General features: G+C 43.8%; 1 protein-coding gene across 1 annotated transcript in view; it reads right to left on the bottom strand.

Moving 5' to 3' along the window:
- The window catches only part of LOC138969464 (carbonic anhydrase-related protein 10-like), a 146,413-nt gene extending 124,547 nt beyond the window's left edge, over window positions 1-21,866 (bottom strand). The window contains exons 1-2 of the mRNA XM_070342255.1: window positions 21,628-21,866; window positions 13,677-14,329 (exon numbers count right to left, since the gene is read on the bottom strand). The gene's annotated coding sequence lies outside the window, so the exon portion shown is untranslated. The remainder of the gene's footprint in view (window positions 1-13,676; window positions 14,330-21,627) is intronic.
- Window positions 21,867-22,076: the final 210 nt, after the last annotated feature.

The raw sequence follows: 22,076 nt of genomic DNA, 5'->3' as shown, positions 1-22,076 counted from the left end.
GTAGCCTTAACCTTTAGCCCATGTTTCTGGACGTTATGATGTATGGTTGGAATACAGGCGTTCACAAGGAACGACCCCCTTCTAGGCGTGTGTTATGTCCCAGTGTAGCCTTAACCTTTAGCCCATGTTTCTGGACGGTATGGTGTATGGTTGGAATACAGGCGTTCAGGTGTTACGCCTTAGTGTACCTTACATCTTTGCCTTGGTTTCTGTGGGTATTGAGGTAGAATACCTGGGCGTCGAAACAAAAACTGACACTCCTTCGCTGTGTTATGTCATAGTGTAGCCTTAACCTATACCCCGGTGTCTGGACGTTGTGAAGGGGGGTGGGGACACAGGCGTGTAGCCTTAACCTATACCCCGGTGTCTGGACGTTGTGCAGGAGGGTGGGGACACAGGCGTGTAGCATTAACCTATACCCGGCTTCTGGACGTTGTGAAGGAGGGTGGGGACACAGGCGTGTAGCATTAACCTATACCCCGGTGTCTGGACGTTGTGAAGGGGGGTGGGGACACAGGCGTGTAGCATTAACCTATACCCCGGTGTCTGGACGTTGTGAAGGGGGGTGGGGACACAGGCGTGTAGCATTAACCTATACCCCGGTGTCTGGACGTTGTGCAGGAGGGTGGGGACACAGGCGTGTAGCATTAACCTATACCCGGCTTCTGGACGTTGTGAAGGAGGGTGGGGACACAGGCGTGTAGCATTAACCTATACCCCGGTGTCTAGACGTTGTGAAGGAGGGTGGGGACACAGGCGTGTAGCATTAACCTATACCCGGCTTCTGGACGTTGTGAAGGAGGGTGGGGACACAGGCGTGTAGCATTAACCTATACCCCGGTGTCTGGACGTTGTGAAGGAGGGTGGGGACACAGGCGTGTAGCATTAACCTATACCCCGGTGTCTGGACGTTGTGAAGGGGGGTGGGGACACAGGCGTGTAGCATTAACCTATACCCCGGTGTCTGGACGTTGTGAAGGGGGGTGGGGACACAGGCGTGTAGCATTAACCTATACCCCGGTGTCTAGACGTTGTGAAGGAGGGTGGGGACACAGGCGTGTAGCCTTAACCTATACCCCGGTGTCTGGACGTTGTGAAGGGGGGTGGTGACACAGGCGTGTAGCCTTAACCTATACCCCGGTTTCTGGACGTTGTGAAGGAGGGTGGGAACACAGGCGTGTAGCCTTAATCTATACCCCGGTGTCTGGACGTTGTGAAGGAGGGTGGGGACACAGGCGTGTAGCCTTAACCTATACCCCGGTGTCTGGACGTTGTGAAGGAGGGTGGTGACACAGGCGTGTAGCCTTAACCTATACCCCGGTTTCTGGACGTTGTGAAGGGGGGTGGGGACACAGGCGTGTAGCCTTAACCTCATCCCCGGTGTCTGGACGTTGTGAAGGAAGGTGGTGACACAGGCGTGTAGCCTTAACCTCATCCCCGGTGTCTGGACGTTGTGAAGGGGGGTGGGGACACAGGCGTGTAGCCTTAACCTATACCCCGGTGTCTGGACGTTGTGAAGGAGGGTGGTGACACAGGCGTGTAGCATTAACCTATACCCCGGTGTCTGGACGTTGTGAAGGGGGGTGGGGACACAGGCGTGTAGCCTTAACCTCATCCCCGGTGTCTGGACGTTGTGAAGGAGGGTGGGGACACAGGCGTGTAGCATTAACCTATACCCCGGTGTCTGGACGTTGTGAAGGAGGATGGGGACACAGGCGTGTAGCCTTAACCTCATCCCCGGCTTCTGGACGTTGTGAAGGAGGTGGGGACCCAGGCGTGTAGCCTTAACCTCATCCCCGGCTTCGCTGCCAGCTTCACGGTAATGCGTACCCCTAGCGCGGCTCTGCTTGGGTGGGAATGTTCTGAGCAAAACACTATGTGTTACTCCATACCCTCCGCCCTCCATGGAACTTCTTGACCCCAACATATTGGGTGGGGAGTTTGCCCAGTCGGTAGAGGCGCTGGCTTTAAAACCGGTTGTTACTATCAGCGTGGGTTCAACCCCCAAGTTCGGCGCGGGATGTGTGTCCCAGAGTCAACTTTGTGCAGACTCTCCTCGGTGTCCGAACACCCCCGTGTGCACGCATGCGCACGATAAAGATCCCAGGGTCACAGCGAAAGCCTCAGGCCTTGGAAACACGAATACATGCGTGCAAAAATATGAAACCTGGGTGTCTGTTCGGCCAACAGCCAATAAAGTAGCCATTTCAGCACTGACCCAAGACGACCCAACCCGGTCCCCAGCCCATTTCAGGTCACCTCTAGCAGCCGGCAGCCAGCTGTCTACACCCCCCCCCCCCCCTGCATTTTTATTTTTTATTTTCATACAAAGCCGGGTTTTCCCGTGTAACATGCCCCAAATGGCTTTGCCGTGAGGGCGTAAAACTTCTTAGTGTAACGTGAACCATTGCCAAGGTTTCTGAAGCTAGGAGATAGTAATACAGGCGTTCACAAGGCAAGGAATCAACGTTCTTCGCTATGTTATGTCCTTCCGTAGTCTTAATGCATGCCTCGGTGTTTTGCTAACGTTTTGAGGAAGGGCTACGATACAGACGTTCACGAAGAGTGAGCCTCGTACGTTGTGTTATGTCTTAGTGTATCCTGAACCATTGCCAAGGCTCTGGAGCCAGGGGGAAGAAAACAGGCGTCCACAAGGAACGGCCGTCCTTCGCTGTTTAACGCCTTTGTGTAATCTCAGCCTTATTCTCGATTTCTGGACGTAGTAAGAGTTGGGATACAGGCGATCATAAGGCAAAAAAAAAAGTCTGTTTACGGTATCCCGACCGACCCTATTTTTTCGCGCGACCCTAGACTTTTTTGGGGCATTTGGGAAAACAAAATACAAAACCAAAAAAGTCTTTGTTTTTTTGCAAAATAACTTAAAAATATGTTTTTTGGGAAAAGAAAAAAAATAAAAGAAAACAAAACCCGACCTACCGACCCTATTTTTTTGCCTATGTTACCGTAAACAGACTATTTATTTGTTTTGGCCTAAAGGGCGAGCCTCCTACGATTTGCTATGTCCTAGTGACGCCTTTACCTTTACCCCGCGTTTGGGGCGTTGTGAGAGAGGGTTGGGATACATGTATGCGTTCACATAAGAAGGACTGTCCTGCACTAAGATGCATGCTTTTGTGAACCAGTAAAGCCATGCCACGCTGAGAATAGGGTCTGACATTTTGACAAGAACAAGCCAGACGTCCCTCTCTTCTTTAACACGCCGAATGATCTCGTCGAATTATACAGATACGAGGATGATGATGACTAGATGATGAAATATATATATGCATGTTGTCCAAGGCCTGCGACGTTTGCTGTGAGCTTGAGATCTTCATCGTGCGCATGCTTGTGCACGGGGGGTGTTCGGACACCGAGGAGAATCTGCACTGTAAAGTTGACTCTAGGAAACAAACCCACGCTGAACCAGGGGTCGAACCCACGCTGATAGCGACGAACTGGTTTCAAAGCCATCGCACTACCGACTGGGCTATATCTCCATGGCCAGCCCAAATGATGGCTATCTTTTTATAGACCCAGGCTCTTGTCTCAGGATGGCGCTCTTTTACTGGGTCCCAGGGCAGAGGCCAATGGAAAAGTGCGGTTATTCCGTGAAAAGCTGTTCTCGAGGTAGATCCCGAGGGTCCTTCAGGCCTGAGTTATTCCCCCTTTATCAGGCCCTTTCCTATCTTAGCACGTCCGCCGGCTCCCGTTGCTGGGTGGAGATGGACTGAACACAATCAGTCGTGCGGAACATTGTAGTTCAGTGTTCGTGCTAGCTAGATCAGTTCTACACCTAAACCGCAAGAATATTCCGTGAGAAAAAGAACAAGTAATCATGGGTAAAGGGTTACTTATGCTGGGCAATTTTCACAAGTTTTTTTGTGGGTTTTTTACCGCGCAGAATTTAGTGGTAGAACTGATATTTCAAATCGACAATTATTTGTAAGTATGATTCGTTGCTTCTTCAGGCACCGACCCGTCTGTCACGGCAACCGGCCAAACTAAGTGTAAAACACAGTGATGACAGAATGTTTATCAGGTAGAGATGCCTTTCAAATGAAATATCAAGCGTTTGACAAATTGTCGATTTCGTATCCTTGTGTTTGCTGATAAATTTTCACCTGCCAAAAAACAACCGGATGTTTCTTGTTAACGCGATCCGTAGTTTCCAATACTGTTTCGAGAGAAATTCAAGTTTTACGCCCTCACGGCAAAGCCATTAGGGGCATGTTCCCGGGTTTTAACCCGACTTTAGATGAGAAGCACAAGTGTTTGCGTGTTTAGGTGGTATCAGCCATCTGCACTTATGGCAGAATGACCGAGGTCTTTTACGTGCCACTGTGGTGACACGGGGGTGGGAGATGGATACCGTCTCTGGGTCTGCACATAAAGTTGACCCGTGTCCGTCCCGGCCCGGATTCGAACCAGCGACCTTTCGATCACAAGTCCAGTGCTCTACCACCTGAGCTACCCGGGCCCCCTCCAATACTGTTTCTTTCGGTTGCTGTTTTTTTGTTTTGTCTTTGTTTTTGCTTTTTTTTCCGAAACTGCACTAACAAGACTTAACAAAAATGTGCAAGTTATACAGCAATCGTTGTCTGTTATGTCCGTTGAACGCTTTTGATCCGTTAATTTTAGTATATATTTTAGGAAGAAGAAGTCAAACGTTGTTTGCGTCTTCAATTAAAACATCGCACAGTCTGCAAAATTGCTCCGTGAATATTTGTGACTGTGCTCATGTCCACGAACCTCTGCAGAAGATGAATACAAAACATGTTTGTAACTTTTTTTAAAGTTCATTTTTGTGTCTGTAGTTGTTATAGATCTATTGATTATTTTCTGCGTTTCATGGAGGGTTTCTTTGCGTTCTGATTTTGGAAATTACTCTAAAATGCTCTTCCCTATTTTTTTGTATATAATTATATACATATACTCATCCATACAAAAAGAAGACTTTCCTTTGAATGCAAAGGAGAGCTACTATCTCAAAAAGAAGAGCTCTCGACTCAAAAAGGAGAGGCCAGATCTCCAAATTTGAATTTCTCATCTAAAGATGATAAAGTTGTCTTCGTCTAACGAAGAGGTAATGCTCCGCCTGGCGTCTGGCATTATGGGGTTAGTGCTAGGACTGGTTGGTCCGGTGTCAGAATAATGTGACTGGGTGAGACATGAAGCCTGTGCTGCGACTTCTGTCTTGTGTGTGGCGCACGTTAAATGTCAAAGCAGCACCGCCCTGATATGGCCCTTCGTGGTCGGCTGGGCGTTAAACAAACAAACAAACAAACAAACAAACAAACAAACAAACTTTAAAACTGCGGTCCTCGTGTCTAACTTTATGCAACTTTACACTACAGAGTCTTTCAAGTGTTACCTTCAAATGAATATGGCACATATGGTATTCATAACAGCCCCGATTATTGGTAAAGGGTATGGTAAAGGTATCATCTTTTAACAGTATCAGCATATCTTGGTGTGGACAATATCTTTTCAATTGTTCGACATTCAAAGAAATCTTAATGTCACCGGAAAAGACCTGGGTCTACTTTCTGAAGCTGACTTTCTTTTTAACGACAGTAAGATTCGCATTTGTCTCTCAAAGTCATAAGGTTAATGTTCTTCATAACGACAAAATCGATTTCGTAATGTTTTCTAAATAGCTATTTTTCTGCGGTAAACCTGAGACTTCATAATTATATATATATAAGAATATGTAACAAGTAAGTATATATCTTGTTTCACAAATAGTAATATTTATGTACTTGTTTCTCCCAACTAGTAAGTGTTTTTTGTCAGCACTAACCTACTTTTTGAAATCAGGAGCAAGATGCTCTTAAAGACACATATATATATATATATATATATATAAAACATCAGAAATTGTGAAAGAAACAATTGAAAGTCAGCAGAGACTTTCTTCCGAGATTTGTTAAAATCTCTTAGCAGAGATAGAGAGAGAAATAAGTATCCCTTCACAGACAGCCTATTGGGAGCATCAGACCCTCCTCGAGGGGGACCGAGATTTACAGAGCAAAGTCCCTTTGTGGGGGACGTATCGCAAGGTAATCTAGTCCTGAGGAGGACCATTGTATTTGTACCTAGACCAGACACGTGTTTCGACACTATTGTGTCTCATCAGTGGTCAGGTGGTACTGATGGCGAGAGTTGTCAACCCATGGTATCCAACTAAGAAGCAAACCATTCTCTGAATGGTAGCTTCTGTTGGCATGGGAGACTACCCTCATCTGACAACCCCAAGAGGATATCTGTGAAGGGAAACACTTTGATTTAAGGCCAAAGTGTAAAATTGATATTTATTAAGAAAGAATTTAGAAATTTAGACAAGTTTTAACCAAGAAATTAGGTTAAAACAAGGGAAATTTGAAAAAGCCGAAAGGGAGGTAACTCTGTACCAGCCTGCAGATCCAGAAATGGATACGCGAACAAGTTAGATCTAATTTTGAAAAGGTTAAACAGGAAAAGCGGTCAACTTTTCACTGCTGTATATATCAATGCCCTGGGTTTCTTTCGCCGGTAGTATTACAACGTCCTTTTTTGTCCTGAAGTGGTTAGGGTATTTTCTGAAAAAAAGTGTACTTGTGTCTAAAACACAGAGAAGTAAGTGCTTTAAGTGTTCAAAAAACAGCAGTAAATAAGACTTTGAATCAGTCTCCTGGTGCCGGACAAAATAAGCATTTGAATAAACAAACGATTCTCAGCCTCCGGGTAAGGCTATCCAAAGGGTGGAATTAGACTTTAGGCCAAATACAAATATATGTTGGTTTAGAATAACGTGACCAAAAAAGATAGGGTCGGTAGGTCGGCTTTTTTTCTTTTTTAAATTTAGTCGATTTTGAAAGGAAGTTACTTTCCTTAGTCTCGGTATGGTTCGCAAAATGTGCCCAAAAGTTTTTATTTTGTTGAGAAATGAACAAAAAGTGTGAGGGTCGGCGGGAAAAAAATAGGGTTGGTCGGGTTACCCTAAACCAACATGTATATTTTTATTTGGCCTTACATGAGAACATGTTCAGAAGATACTTCTAAGTATTGCTTTTACTTAAAGTGCCTCAAAGTTTCCTTTAAAGGTACCTTCCTTCGCGGACAAAAAATCACGTGCCAGATATGTCCAGGCTTTCGGATGAGATTTGAGCATTTTTCCACTTGTGCACATACGAAAAATAAACAGCTTTGGTACCAAATTCTGAAGAGTGGATTTTGCTGTTGCTGCTGAATTAATTTCGCAGATCGACAAACGTGTCAGTTACAAAAGTACGTTCAGCACAAATCCTACTCTCCTCAGAAAGAAGCGTAGCCCAGCGAAAGGCGGACATTCCTCGTAGCCGCCTGTCTTCTGTCCTCACTACCTCCAGAAACTGAAGTAAACGTTAAGGCTACACTAGAACATAACACAGAAAGGCCACATGAGGACATAGCATGGCGAAGGAGTGTCACCCATCTTTCGGCGCATGTATTCTACCCGTAATACCCGAAGAAACCGAGTCAACGATTAAGGCTTGGCATTAGAGCGTGCAGCCTGGATATATATATGTGTGTGTGTGTGTGTGTGTGTGTGTGTGTGTGTGTGTGTGTGTGTGTGTGTGTGTGTGTGTGTGTTCTTGCGTGCACAAACATACACACACACACACACACACACACCGCACACACACACACATGTAAATTCTTAGCTCCTGAAAACCGTTGACAGATAAATAATTATGTGCTGGCGTACACGATCGTTCACATGGGAACAAGTGTGTCTTTAACTTAGAACGTTTCAACGGGCGTTCCGTGCATATTGCGTTAATTTCCCTGGAGACAAGTCCATGTTCTATTTTTATCTGGAGTGTCTCCAGTGTCTACCGGGCACAACTGTGAAGATTATTTTCTCTTTTGATGGCGCGTTATTTTTTCACCCCGAGGGACATAACTTTCAAGGTCGTCTTTCAAATAGAGTATCTTAACACGGTGTTTTCTCTATTAATTCAGACTACGTTCACGAATTCCTTTTTCTTACTCTTTTAGTTCACAAACGACGTATCGACGCCTTGTTTTTAAATAAAGTAGCCGAGCGATCTGTTGTGAATTTAGGGTGGTAAAGTTTCTTCTCGTTGATCTTCTTCTTCTTCTTCCTTCATGGGCTTGGACTCCCACGTTCACTCTTGTTTTTAGCGAGAATGGATTTTTACGTGTATGACCTTTTTTACCCCCTCCATTCAGGCAGCCATACGCCGATTTCGGGGGAGGCATGCTGGGTATTTTCGTGTTTCTATAACCCACCGAACTCTGCCATGGATTACAGGATCTTTTCCGTGCGCACTTGGTCTTGTGCTTGCGTGTACACACGGAGGGGGTTAAGTCACTAGCAGGTCTGCAAATCAGTTGACCTGGGAGATCGGAAAAATCTCCACTCTTAACCCACCAGGCGGCAGCGACCGGGATTCGAACTCACGACCTCCCGATTAGCAGGCCGACGTATTACCACCACGCCACTGCGCCCGTCTTCTCGTGGATCAATACCATACATTTTCCAGTGATCTGTTCTCAGTAAGGCTACTCAAAGAAAGCATGTTCATTTAACACAGCTAAAAGCAAGCCTATGTAGACTGTGTTTGTTTATTAGTTCTTGTATTTGTTCATTTGTTTGCTTGTTTGGTTGCTTCTTTCTTTCTTTCTTCCGCTCTTTCTTCCGCTCTTTCTTTCGCTCTTTCTTCCGCTCTTTCTTCTGCTCTTTCTTCCGCTCTTTCTTTCGCTCTTTCTTCCGCTCTTTTTTTCTTTCTTTCGCTCTTTCTTTCGCTCTTTCTTCTGCTCTTTCTTCCGCTCTTTCTTTCGCTCTTTCTTCCGCTCTTTTTTTCTTTCTTTCGCTCTTTCTTTCGCTCTTTCTTTCGCTCTTTCTTCCGCTCTTTCTTTCGCTCTTTCTTCCGCTCTTTTTTTCTTTCTTTCGCTCTTTCTTCCGCTCTTTCTTTCGCTCTTTCTTCCGCTCTTTCTTTCGCTCTTTCTTTCGCTCTTTCTTCCGCTCTTTCTTTCGCTCTTTCTTTCGCTCTTTCTTCCGCTCTTTCTTTCGCTCTTTCTTCCGCTCTTTCTTTCGCTCTTTCTTCCGCTCTTTCTTTTGCTCTTTCTTTCGCTCTTTCTTCCGCTCTTTCTTTCGCTCTTTCTTCTGCTCTTTCTTCCGCTCTTTCTTTCGCTCTTTCTTCCGCTCTTTTTTTCTTTCTTTCGCTCTTTCTTTCGCTCTTTCTTCCGCTCTTTCTTTCGCTCTTTCTTCCGCTCTTTTTTTCTTTCTTTCGCTCTTTCTTCCGCTCTTTCTTTCGCTCTTTCTTCCGCTCTTTCTTTCGCTCTTTCTTCCGCTCTTTTTTTCTTTCTTTCGCTCTTTCTTTCGCTCTTTCTTTCGCTCTTTCTTCCGCTCTTTCTTCCGCTCTTTCTTTCGCTCTTTCTTCCGCTCTTTCTTTCGCTCTTTCTTCCGCTCTTTTTTTCTTTCTTTCGCTCTTTCTTCCGCTCTTTCTTTCGCTCTTTCTTCCGCTCTTTCTTTCGCTCTTTCTTTCGCTCTTTATTCCGCTCTTTCTTTCGCTCTTTCTTCCGCTCTTTCTTCCGCTCTTTCTTTCGCTCTTTCTTCCGCTCTTTCTTTCGCTCTTTCTTCCGCTCTTTCTTTCGCTCTTTCTTTCGCTCTTTCTTCCGCTCTTTCTTTCGCTCTTTCTTCTGCTCTTTCTTCCGCTCTTTCTTTCGCTCTTTCTTCCGCTCTTTTTTTCTTTCTTTCGCTCTTTCTTTCGCTCTTTCTTTCGCTCTTTCTTCCGCTCTTTCTTTCGCTCTTTCTTCCGCTCTTTTTTCTTTCTTTCGCTCTTTCTTCCGCTCTTTCTTTCGCTCTTTCTTCCGCTCTTTTTTTCTTTCTTTCGCTCTTTCTTTCGCTCTTTCTTTCGCTCTTTCTTCCGCTCTTTCTTCCGCTCTTTCTTTCGCTCTTTCTTCCGCTCTTTCTTTCGCTCTTTCTTCCGCTCTTTTTTTCTTTCTTTCGCTCTTTCTTCCGCTCTTTCTTTCGCTCTTTCTTCCGCTCTTTCTTCCGCTCTTTCTTTCGCTCTTTCTTCCGCTCTTTCTTTCGCTCTTTCTTCCGCTCTTTTTTTCTTTCTTTCGCTCTTTCTTTCGCTCTTTCTTCCGCTCTTTCTTTCGCTCTTTCTTCTGCTCTTTCTTCCGCTCTTTCTTTAGCTCTTTCTTCGGCTCTTTTTTTCTTTATTTCGCTCTTTCTTTCGCTCTTTCTTTCGCTCTTTCTTCCGCTCTTTCTTTCGCTCTTTCTTCCGCTCTTTTTTTCTTTCTTTCGCTCTTTCTTCCGCTCTTTCTTTCGCTCTTTCTTCCGCTCTTTCTTTCGCTCTTTCTTTCGCTCTTTCTTCCGCTCTTTCTTTCGCTCTTTCTTCCGCTCTTTCTTCCGCTCTTTCTTTCGCTCTTTCTTCCGCTCTTTCTTTCGCTCTTTCTTCCGCTCTTTCTTTTGCTCTTTCTTTCACTCTTTCTTCCGCTCTTTCTTTCGCTCTTTCTTCTGCTCTTTCTTCCGCTCTTTCTTTCGCTCTTTCTTCCGCTCTTTTTTTCTTTCTTTCGCTCTTTCTTTCGCTCTTTCTTTCGCTCTTTCTTCCGCTCTTTCTTTCGCTCTTTCTTTCGCTCTTTCTTTCGCTCTTTCTTTCGCTCTTTCTTCCGCTCTTTCTTCCGCTCTTTCTTCCGCTCTTTCTTCCGCTCTTTCTTTCGCTCTTTCTTCCGCTCTTTTTTTCTTTCTTTCACTCTTTCGTCCGCTCTTTCTTCCGCTCTTTCTTCCGCTCTTTCTTTCGCTCTTTCTTCCGCTCTTTCTTTCGCTCTTTCTTCCGCTCTTTTTTTCTTTCTTTCGCTCTTTCTTTCGCTCTTTCTTCCGCTCTTTCTTCCGCTCTTTCTTTCGCTCTTTCTTCCGCTCTTTCTTCCGCTCTTTCTTCCGCTCTTTCTTTCGCTCTTTCTTTCGCTCTTTCTTCCGCTCTTTCTTCCGCTCTTTCTTCCGCTCTTTCTTTCGCTCTTTCTTTCGCTCTTTCTTTCGCTCTTTCTTTCGCTCTTTCTTCCGCTCTTTCTTTCGCTCTTTCTTTCGCTCTTTCTTCCGCTCTTTCTTTCGCTCTTTCTTCCGCTCTTTCTTCCGCTCTTTCTTTCGCTCTTTCTTCCGCTCTTTCTTTCGCTCTTTCTTCCGCTCTTTTTTTCTTTCTTTCGCTCTTTCTTTCGCTCTTTCTTCCGCTCTTTCTTTCGCTCTTTCTTCTGCTCTTTCTTCCGCTCTTTCTTTCGCTCTTTCTTCGGCTCTTTTTTTCTTTCTTTCGCTCTTTCTTTCGCTCTTTCTTTCGCTCTTTCTTCCGCTCTTTCTTTCGCTCTTTCTTCCGCTCTTTTTTTCTTTCTTTCGCTCTTTCTTCCGCTCTTTCTTTCGCTCTTTCTTCCGCTCTTTCTTTCGCTCTTTCTTTCGCTCTTTCTTCCGCTCTTTCTTTCGCTCTTTCTTCCGCTCTTTCTTCCGCTCTTTCTTTCGCTCTTTCTTCCGCTCTTTCTTTCGCTCTTTCTTCCGCTCTTTCTTTTGCTCTTTCTTTCGCTCTTTCTTCCGCTCTTTCTTTCGCTCTTTCTTCTGCTCTTTCTTCCGCTCTTTCTTTCGCTCTTTCTTCCGCTCTTTTTTTCTTTCTTTCGCTCTTTCTTTCGCTCTTTCTTTCGCTCTTTCTTTCGCTCTTTCTTCCGCTCTTTCTTTCGCTCTTTCTTTCGCTCTTTCTTTCGCTCTTTCTTCCGCTCTTTCTTCCGCTCTTTCTTTCGCTCTTTCTTCCGCTCTTTCTTTCGCTCTTTCTTCCGCTCTTTTTTTCTTTCTTTCACTCTTTCTTCCGCTCTTTCTTCCGCTCTTTCTTCCGCTCTTTCTTTCGCTCTTTCTTCCGCTCTTTCTTTCGCTCTTTCTTCCGCTCTTTTTTTCTTTCTTTCGCTCTTTCTTTCGCTCTTTCTTCCGCTCTTTCTTCCGCTCTTTCTTTCGCTCTTTCTTCCGCTCTTTCTTTCGCTCTTTGTTCCGCTCTTTCTTTCGCTCTTTCTTTCGCTCTTTCTTCCGCTCTTTCTTCCGCTCTTTCTTCCGCTCTTTCTTTCGCTCTTTCTTTCGCTCTTTCTTTCGCTCTTTCTTTCGCTCTTTGTTCCGCTCTTTCTTTCGCTCTTTCTTTCGCTCTTTCTTCCGCTCTTTCTTTCGCTCTTTCTTCCGCTCTTTCTTCCGCTCTTTCTTTCGCTCTTTCTTCCGCTCTTTCTTTCGCTCTTTCTTCCGCTCTTTTTTTCTTTCTTTCGCTCTTTCTTTCGCTCTTTCTTCCGCTCTTTCTTCCGCTCTTTCTTTCGCTCTTTCTTCTGCTCTTTCTTTCGCTCTTTCTTCCGCTCTTTCTTTCGCTCTTTCTTCCACTCTTTCTTTCGCTCTTTCTTCCGCTCTTTCTTTCGCTCTTTCTTTCGCTCTTTCTTTCGCTCTTTCTTCCGGGGATATAGCTCAGTTGGTAGCGCGCTGGATTTGTATTCAGTTGGCCGCTGTCAGCGTGAGTTCGATCCCAGGTTCGGCGGAAATTTATTTCACAGAGTCAACTTTGTGTGCAGACTCTCTTCGGTGTCCGAACCACCCCCCGTGTATACTACATTGGGTGTGCACGTTAAAGATCCCACGATTGACAAAAGGGTCTTTCCTGGCAAAATTGCTTAGGCACAGTTAATAATTGTCTACCATACCCGTGTGACTTGGAATAAGGCCGTGAAAAGTAAATATGCGCCGACATGGCTGCAATCTACTGGCCGTATAAAATTTCATCTCACACAGCATCACTGCAGAGCGCCTAGAACTGTACCCACGGAATATGCGCGATATAAGCCTCATTGATTGATTGATTGATTTTTTTCTTTCTTTCGCTCTTTCTTCCGCTCTTTCTTTCGCTCTTTCTTCCGCTCTTTCTTCCGCTCTTTCTTTCGCTCTTTCTTCCACTCTTTCTTTCGCTCTTTCTTCCGCTCTTTCTTTCGCTCTTTCTTCCGCTCTTTCTTTCGCTCTTTCTTCCGCTCTTTCTTTCGCTCTTTCTTCCGCTCTTTCTTTCGCTCTTTCTTTCGCTCTTTCTTCCGCTCTTTCTTTCGCTCTTTCTTCCGCTCTTTCTTTCGCTCTTTCTTCCGCTCTTTCTTTCGCTCTTTCTTCCGCTCTTTCTTTCGCTCTTTCTTTCGCTCTTTCTTCCGCTCTTTCTTTCGCTCTTTCTTTCGCTCTTTCTTTCGCTCTTTCTTCCGCTCTTTCTTTCGCTCTTTCTTCCGCTCTTTCTTTCGCTCTTTCTTTCGCTCTTTCTTTCTTTCGCTCTTTCTTTCGCTCTTTCTTCCGCTCTTTCTTTCGCTCTTTCTTCCGCTCTTTCTTTCGCTCTTTCTTCCGCTCTTTCTTTTTTTCTTTTACTCTTTTTTTCGCTCTTTCTTTCTTTCTTTCGCTCTTTCTTTCGCTCTTTCTTCCGCTCTTTCTTTCGCTCTTTCTTCCGCTCTTTCTTCCGCTCTTTCTTTCGCTCTTTCTTTCTTTCTTTCTTTCGCTCTTTCTTCCTCTTTCCTGCTTTCTGTCTCTCTTTTTGATTTGTTTTTCCCTGTTTGTCTGTGTGTCCTTATTTTTCGCTCTTTCTTTGTTTCACTTGCGCGTTTGGTTTCTTGCTTGCGTGCTTGTTTGTAACAATTTCTTTGAAGTCCAAACGTACCTTCTGTTTGCACCTGAAGACACAGAAAGCCCCAGAGACGTCCTTTCTCTTCCTACAGAACTGATCCTCCGCCCTTCGTTCTTTATCCACAAGACACGGCCATACGCAATCTTCACAGTTTCAGCCTCAAAAGGTCACCCCAGTTTTGGCTGCGTGTGGGACAATGATTCACAATCACGTGGTACTCAACACTTCAAATATTGTCCCTTTTCAAATGTTTTCACAGCAGTTTAAACCAGCCGTGTCTCTCAGTTCCACGGTACCACAAGCACTTAGCATAACCCCACAAGCACCATCTTTTCGGCGGTGGAGAGAGAGGAAAAGTGTAAAGTCTGTCTTTGACTCTGCCCCTCTGCAGTCCGTGTGCGCGCAAGAGGCCGGCGGGATGAGACTAACTCGCCTGGACAACACAAAGACGCCTCTCAAGCCTCCCAATCCAGTCAAACAGACGCTAAATCAATTGTCTCCGGCTCATCGAACGCTGATCCATACCGCTAAACGTATGGGGGAGTGACTGCTGCTTTTTGAAGTCCGAGGATGAAGGTGGATGGTGATGGTGGTGGTGATGGGTAAAGGTCCTTGCTCGGCCGGTCGTTCCGCTGCGGCTTTCTCCCTTCCTCACCGTGGCGAGTCGATCTGTTTCTTCCTGCACGCTGGGGGAAACAAGAAGTGCAAACATTGTAAAGCTTTGAAAGTTGGCTCAACAGTAAGGAGACGTGTGGGTTGTTTTGTATGGTTTGTAGAACACGATTTCTTTAAAGATGCCTTACACACACACACACACACACACACACACACACACACACACACACACACACACACACACACACACACACACACACACACACACACACACACACACACACACACACACACACACACGTACGCAAGCACGCACGCAAGAACGCACGCACGCACGCACAGGTGCGGTGGTGGTGGAGTAAGGGGGAGGGGGGGGGGGGGGTCGGAGACGGCGAAAGTTCACAAATTCAAAGTCACCAACTAAGGCTTGTTAACAAGTTCTGTTGCTTTTTTCGTCGTCTACGAACAAATCCAGGGAGCAAATTGAAGACAAACACCGGTAAAATGAGATTTAAATTGGCTGCTGTTGCTTTTCGAGTAAGACACTGTCTGGATAAAAGATCGCGAAATTATCTGAAGGCTCACTCCAACACCTACGTTCTTTACATAGATAAACTGCATACGAGCCACAATCGGCGATGTAACATTTACAGACATATTTGACTTAACAGACTTAAAGGAATAATACCTTGGGAATAATACAATACGATTTTGCGTTACAAATTCGTAATGCTACAGCTGCCTTCACCTTGCAAAAGAAAGTATTTCAAAAGCTTAATTAAATAATGTAGAATAGGTACAGCACAAGCACCCATCTTTGTGATGCTTATTTTGGGTTATTTCCACTTAATTACTTCCTTTGTTTGTGTACATGCGACACGGTACTAGTTGACCTGGTTATAGAAGGCGCTCCCGTCTGTCCGGCAGGCAGCGCTTCTGGACTATTTTTTGTTTCCAGCACCCGAGAAAGGCAGCGCCCTGAAGCGCATTTGCTCACTTTGATAGAATGAATTACCATACTTGTGGTGCGTCTTCGAGCAAATCGTGCGTCTAGATCTAGTGATGGTGGAGTCCCCATCTTCTTCAGATTCGTCAAATTAGCCAGTCTCCCCCAACCCCCCCCCCCCCCCCCCCACACACACACACACCCATAAAAGGTCAGATTAATAGTATCCCTTTAAAAGAAACAGCTCGATCAAATCATCACAGCATGGCATAACTGTGAAAATAATACTACAGATTTGACTGAAACACATCTTGTGATAGATTATTTTAATACTATATAAACCGTGACAGAAGGGGAAGGTCCGAAATATGGACCGGCTGTTCAGATGGACCACCTCGTGTGAGAAACTAACGACACAAGAGTGTTCAGAAACAATTTCATTCACCACAATAACTGAATAACTGTTAATACTGATCATGACTGAAACTGTTGTAGTGTTATCACAGCGAGGTCATAATATAATTACTTAGCACGCCTCGTCCTGACTACTCGTATTAGGATAGATGTAATAGCGTACAGAGCGAGTGTGGCAAAAAGATGAATAGTCACGCTATATGGAGTTCTTCTCTTAAAATGATAGAACCTGGTGCAAAAGCATTTTCACTTTTACCCAGACACGCGTGTACGTGCACGCACTATATATATTACCTATCTCTTTCTAAACACACACACACACACACACACACACACACACACACACACACACACACACACACACACACATATGACACAGACAATGATGGCAGTAATTTTGATGTCAATAAATGCCCCAATCTTCTCCGGCCTTACTTAATACGGCAAGCTGCAAAACAAAACAAAAAAAAATTGTTTTGACACAACCAAAAGAGACAGTGGTGACACTGCGTCAGTTCATGCATGCCTTATGTTGTCAATAAACATGTTCTAGCCTTCTCCAGTCTTACTTACAACCAACACAGCAATTAGGTGTCTGTTTTTTGACGATACTAAAGCATATAGTTTGCCTCGTGGTGCCTTTGACGTCAGTGCATATATATATGCCCTACTTTCCTCAACATTGTCATCAGTGACTCGTTACATCTTCATTACATCAGACGTCAGTGCATATATATGCCCTACTTTCCTCAACATTGTCATCAGTGACTCGTTAAATCTTCATTACATCAGACGTCAGTGCATATATATATGCCCTACTTTCCTCAACATTGTTATCAATGACTCGTTACATCTTCAGTACATCAGACGTCAGTGCATATATATGCCCTACTTTCCTCAACATTGTCATCTGTGACTCGTTACATCTTCATTACATCAGACGTCAGTGCATATATATATATATATGCCCTACTTTCCTCAACATTGTCATCAGTGACTCGTTAAATCTTCATTACATCAGACGTCAGTGCATATATATGCCCTACTTTCCTCAACATTGTCATCAGTGACTCGTTAAATCTTCAGTACATCAGACGTCAGTGCATATATATGCCCTACTTTCCTCAACATTGTTATCAATGACTCGTTACATCTTCAGTACATCAGACGTCAGTGCATATATATGCCCTACTTTCCTCAACATTGTCATCTGTGACTCGTTACATCTTCAGTACATCAGACGTCAGTGCATATATATGCCCCACTTTCCTCAACATTGTCATCTGTGACTCGTTACATCTTCAGTACATCAGACGTCAGTGCATATATATGCCCCACTTTCCTCAACATTGTCATCTGTGACTCGTTACATCTTCAGTACATCAGACGTCAGTGCATATATATGCCCCACTTTCCTCAACATTGTCATCTGTGACTCGTTACATCTTCAGTACATCAGACGTCAGTGCATATATATGCCCCACTTTCCTCAACATTGTCATCTGTGACTCGTTACATCTTCAGTACATCAGACGTCAGTGCATATATATGCCCCACTTTCCTCAACATTGTCATCTGTGACTCGTTACATCTTCAGTACATCAGACGTCTTCCGTCGCGTGATTGCGCGCGCCCCAGACGTGTGTCAAACATAGACAGCAGTACGTGGCTCGCTCAATCATTACTATATTAGAGAAGTGTTGAGACGTGGGTTATGACGGCCTTTTTGTGCCAAAACCAGATAATTAAAATTTTCACGTGAAATTTACACGTATTACTGAACATGTTCATTGTCTTCCCTTCTGTACATAATGTTTGATTTACAAATTTGGCTATAGTCATCCGTTAGAACATGAGTCGAAATGAACACTTCAACATTTTTATGTGATCACGTTTAATTATGTCTTATTTTGAGGAACTTTATTCGATTTTGGCACCGCCTTGCTTCGTATGCGTTTCAATATCAATCGAGTTCGAATGCGCATGCGCGGGACTGTTACAGCGACAGAAAATTTGCTCGATAATTTGATATTCAGATGCTAAAGAATCGTTTTAAGTGTGCGATATTGTAGAGAACTATCGTTTCCATTATTATACAGACATGTCAATCACAAAGTCTTTTATCGAAGGATATTTCAGAAAGTGTGAGAGCATAGTTTGAAGAGCAGATTCAAAGTCCGTCTGCTTTGGTGAAAGAACAGGGGCGGCGGTTTTGGCGCAATAACGCCAAAGCCAAAACTGAAAATAAGTAATTAACACGGTAGGTTAACGTTATTCCAGTAAATTACTCAGAGCACACTATCATTAAATGTTGACATGAAGATGATAACACCAGGGTGTTGGTGCTGGCTAACCGTCACAGTGTGTCAACAATAGACAACTGTACCTCACTCAGTCTTAAGAGGACTTTCATCGAATGATCGCCCGCCCGCCCCCAGACGTACGACAAAAATAGACGACATTGACCCTTTCACGTCGCATAAACCTTCATGCAAGCAGACCATAGCTGTCCGTGCGCCTGATTATAGTCTGCGGGTAACTGGTGTAACAACGGGTATTAGCCCACACTGTCCACACGGGGACATAATCGATACTCGGACCCCGTGTCCTGTCTCGCAAACATGTCTTCTTGTCTCTTGTACATTGCAAGGGGAGTGAAAGTCTTGCTCGCCAGAATACAAGGAGATGCTGTCTCTTTTGACGGCAACTTAAGCCACAAATATACTTGTAGATTTAAGTTTAGAAAGTCTCACCCTGAAAGCGAGACAACTTTTTTCTTTCATTTTGTGGAGAGAAATCATAGTCTGCTGATGTGTGAGTACTTAAAAAAAAGTTTCGCCCTGAAATTACAGAAAATGCGGGTATGCGGACAGCAGTATAAGCAACTGAGATGTCGTAGATAAAGTTTACAGAAGTCTATTCCTGAAAGCGAGAAAAAAAAGTTTGCTTTTGGGGAGAGAAAGATTAATCGCCTTAAATAAACAACCCACAAAAAACGCCTTTGTTGGCTGCAGTATAAGCCACTGTTTTGTCGTCCACTAAATTTAGAAAGCCTTATCATGAAAGCATGAAAGACAACTTCGGTTTTTGAAAGAAAAAAGGAAAGTTAAGTTTAAGAACGTCCTTTAGAAAGCACAAAAATGCGATCTTTCGTAAACAGATCTATAAGATACAACAGTATGTCCTAGATTAAGTTAAGAAAGTCTTGTTGTGAAAGCAACAACAAAAAAAGAAGAAAAAAAGACCGAGATTCTTACAAAATTTAAAGGTCATGATCACTCAGAGAACATATAGGTTAGTCAGTATTTAAGACACGAAAAGGGTCGTAATATTCAATCGCGTCGTACCATTCAAGGAAAGGACGGCAAAGTTACGTGACAGATTATTAATAATAAGGATAAGGATAAGGATAAGATTTTATATAGTCCATGAGGGTAACCTCACAGAAATTCGGGCTGCTTTCTCCCTGGGGAAAGCGAGCTGCCATACAGTATACGGCGCTACCCATTTTTTAAATTTTTTTCCTGCATGCGTGTATTCATGTTTCCAAGCCCTGAGACTTAATGCCGTGTGAGATGGAATTGTTTTACACTTTATTTCAAGTCACACGGGTATTTGGTGGACATTTTTATCTATGCCTATACAATTTTGCCAGGAAAGACCCTTTTGTCAATCGTGGGATCTTTAACGTGCACACCCCAATGTAGTGTACACGAAGGGACCTCGGTTTTTCGTCTCATCCGAAAGACTAGCACTTGAACCCACCACCTAGGTTAGGAAAGGGGGGAGAAAATTGCGGCCTGACCCAGGCCTGAACACGCAACCTCTCACTTCCGAGCGCAAGTGCGTTACCACTCGGCCACCCACTCTCAAGATCTGGGTGAGGTTCTATGATGATCTTAGTCTCCACGTCGGCTTTGAACGAGCAAATGTATCAATCTCATCGGATAATTAGATTATATAACTAGGAATTATTTTCAGTGGTGATTCAAATTGTTTCACTTGTTCACCTGTGGTTCGGATGTATAAAACCGCACCTGGTTATTACAGGTCGGTCTCCATCTTCTCGGAACAAGAAAGTTCGTACTTGAAACATGTTTTTATCTCGTTATGAATGAATGTGAGCTTTCCCTGATTTCGGGATGAAGCGCTCTGACCCCCCCCCCCCCCCCCCCCCCCATTTAGGAACCAACGCTAAACAAGATGGCGCAGGTTTTTCAATCGGAGTTAGCTTAGGCAACGGAGGATTTGGGACGTCATCGGATAGTCATATTACAGAAGGAAATGTACAGCGGTTTAACGTACGCAATTTCGCTCGACTTTTTAGACGGAGAGGCTTGAAGAGAATAATAATAACAAATTCCACACCCGAAATCAGACTGGAATGGTTGTAATAACGCACAATTTATTGTTTTCTGTTGTTTGCAACCAGATGACGCTATCGCTCATGGGCAGACAACTCCCGCAACTTCACCAGAGTGAAGCCCCTTTTGTTTTTTGTTAGTTGCATGTCCGTTCGTGAGACATGAAGCAGGCGGCTACAGGGCATCTGTGGTAAATGATTCATTGGTGCGACCGGTTAGGTTTTTAGGTACGCGAACTAATCACAGAAGTGCAGGTTTGAGTTTGCTCTCTTGCGTCTGCTTCCGCTGATCACGATGTTCAATCGGGCTTGTAACTAATGAAACACCAGTAACTGGTAGACAATTTCTCTTGCCTGTGCCCCATAGAACATAATTTAATTAATGTATTCATCCCTCGAGAACCGTTTAAGTTGTCGGAAGATTGAACGAGACTTTTATTATCTGATTTTCGTTACAAACCATCGCTCACTCGTTCTAAACATTTTGCTTGGACGACAGGAAGTTTGTATCGCTCTCAAACACCCCCCCCCCCCCATTTTATGACATACACAGAAAAGTGTTATTCTTCTTAACCATTGGCATTGCATTCCTAACAACCTACCACGCACGCGTGTGTATATATATATATATATATATATATATAGATATATGTATGTGTGTGTGTGTGTGTGTGTGTGTGTGTGTGTGTGTGTGTGTGTGTGTGTGTGTGTGTGTGTGCGTGCGTGCGTGTGTGTCGGTGTCGGTGTCTTTGTGTGTCCTTCTTACTCTGACTATCTGTGATCACACAAGAGCGCATACATGCAAATGATAGATAGAGGCGCACGAAAAATTGCGACTAATGAAAGGTCTGAGCGCTCTATGAAGAAACATTCTGCATAGTCCGCATCAGTCAGCATGTAATGAAATCATTGTTCACTGTTAATGACTTTCTGATGGACTCTTAACCGGTCTTCGTCTCCGTCCAGATTTTTTCTTCTTCTTCTTCTTCTTCTTCTTCTTCTTCTTCTTCTTCTTCTTCTTCTTCTTCTTCTTCTCCTCATTCAGTTTGCTTCTCTATCATCTTCTTCCGGGTAAGTAAGCTGTCTCTACCCCTCTGATTTTTCAATATGCATACGATTTGTCAGTTAAACGTTTCATGAAGTGATATTATTTTTTTCATGAGATCAATTCCGTCATTTTATTTTTAGAAATCTTCTCATGAAATGCTTTTCTTAACCTTTTTTCTCTCAAATATTCAATGTTTGATAGTTTTATTTCGTTTAAATATTTATCACGTTTTGATAAATACATGTAGTATGTCCGCAGAGACATCAATATACAATATTTTGTGTGGTGGAACCATTGAAAATCAAACCTTGCCCAAAGAATGACGTCTGTAGCTGGTGAAGCAAATGTACTAAATAGAAAAGAAAAATAATAAAATAAATAGAAAAAAAACCACTAACAGAAAATATCTAAATGAAACAAAGGATCGTAAATTCAAAGGCACACATGTAAAGAAAAAAAACACCCAAGAGAGACACACTCATTCACATGAGGTTCATTTCTTTTTTTTCCCTGCAGTCCGGACTGACGAGCGAACGACAAGAAGAAGAAGAAGATTCACATGAATGACAAGAAAAGGAAAACAAAGTAATTCACTAACCTGAAATTGCTCCTCTCCAACTTTTCAAATTCGGTTATATCAGCCACGAACACGACACAATGTAATTCTCCATTAAACTGTCAGAAAAACTCAGGCCAGTAAACTTCAAAACTCGATCACTCCGCCATTATTTCTCCATCGAAAATACAACAAAAAGCTGGCAAAACGCAATCACAAAACTTTCAAACAACAAACTGATCTAACTTCTTCACTCTAGAGCGACTCATCTCACTTGCAGCCTTCCACGTCTGCGTCTCGGATCGCTCTTCCATTGCGGGGCTTGCGCGCGCATTCACTGTCGTCTGCCGCTATCCGCATCGACATTTTCAAAGCCAGCGAAAACTGTCCTGCGTTTATTTCAAGCAAGCACGTCAAGATAACTAGCTTCGCGATAGGTTTGAAGGTGAAAATGTCTACGCAAGGACTTTGTGATCTAGTTAGATGAGAGT

Source organism: Littorina saxatilis, linkage group LG6 (assembly GCF_037325665.1).
Source record: "Littorina saxatilis isolate snail1 linkage group LG6, US_GU_Lsax_2.0, whole genome shotgun sequence".
NCBI classification, from domain to species: Eukaryota; Metazoa; Mollusca; class Gastropoda; order Littorinimorpha; family Littorinidae; genus Littorina; species Littorina saxatilis.
Note: the sequence above shows the minus strand (reverse complement) of the source record. Positions and strands in the feature narration are given on the sequence as shown.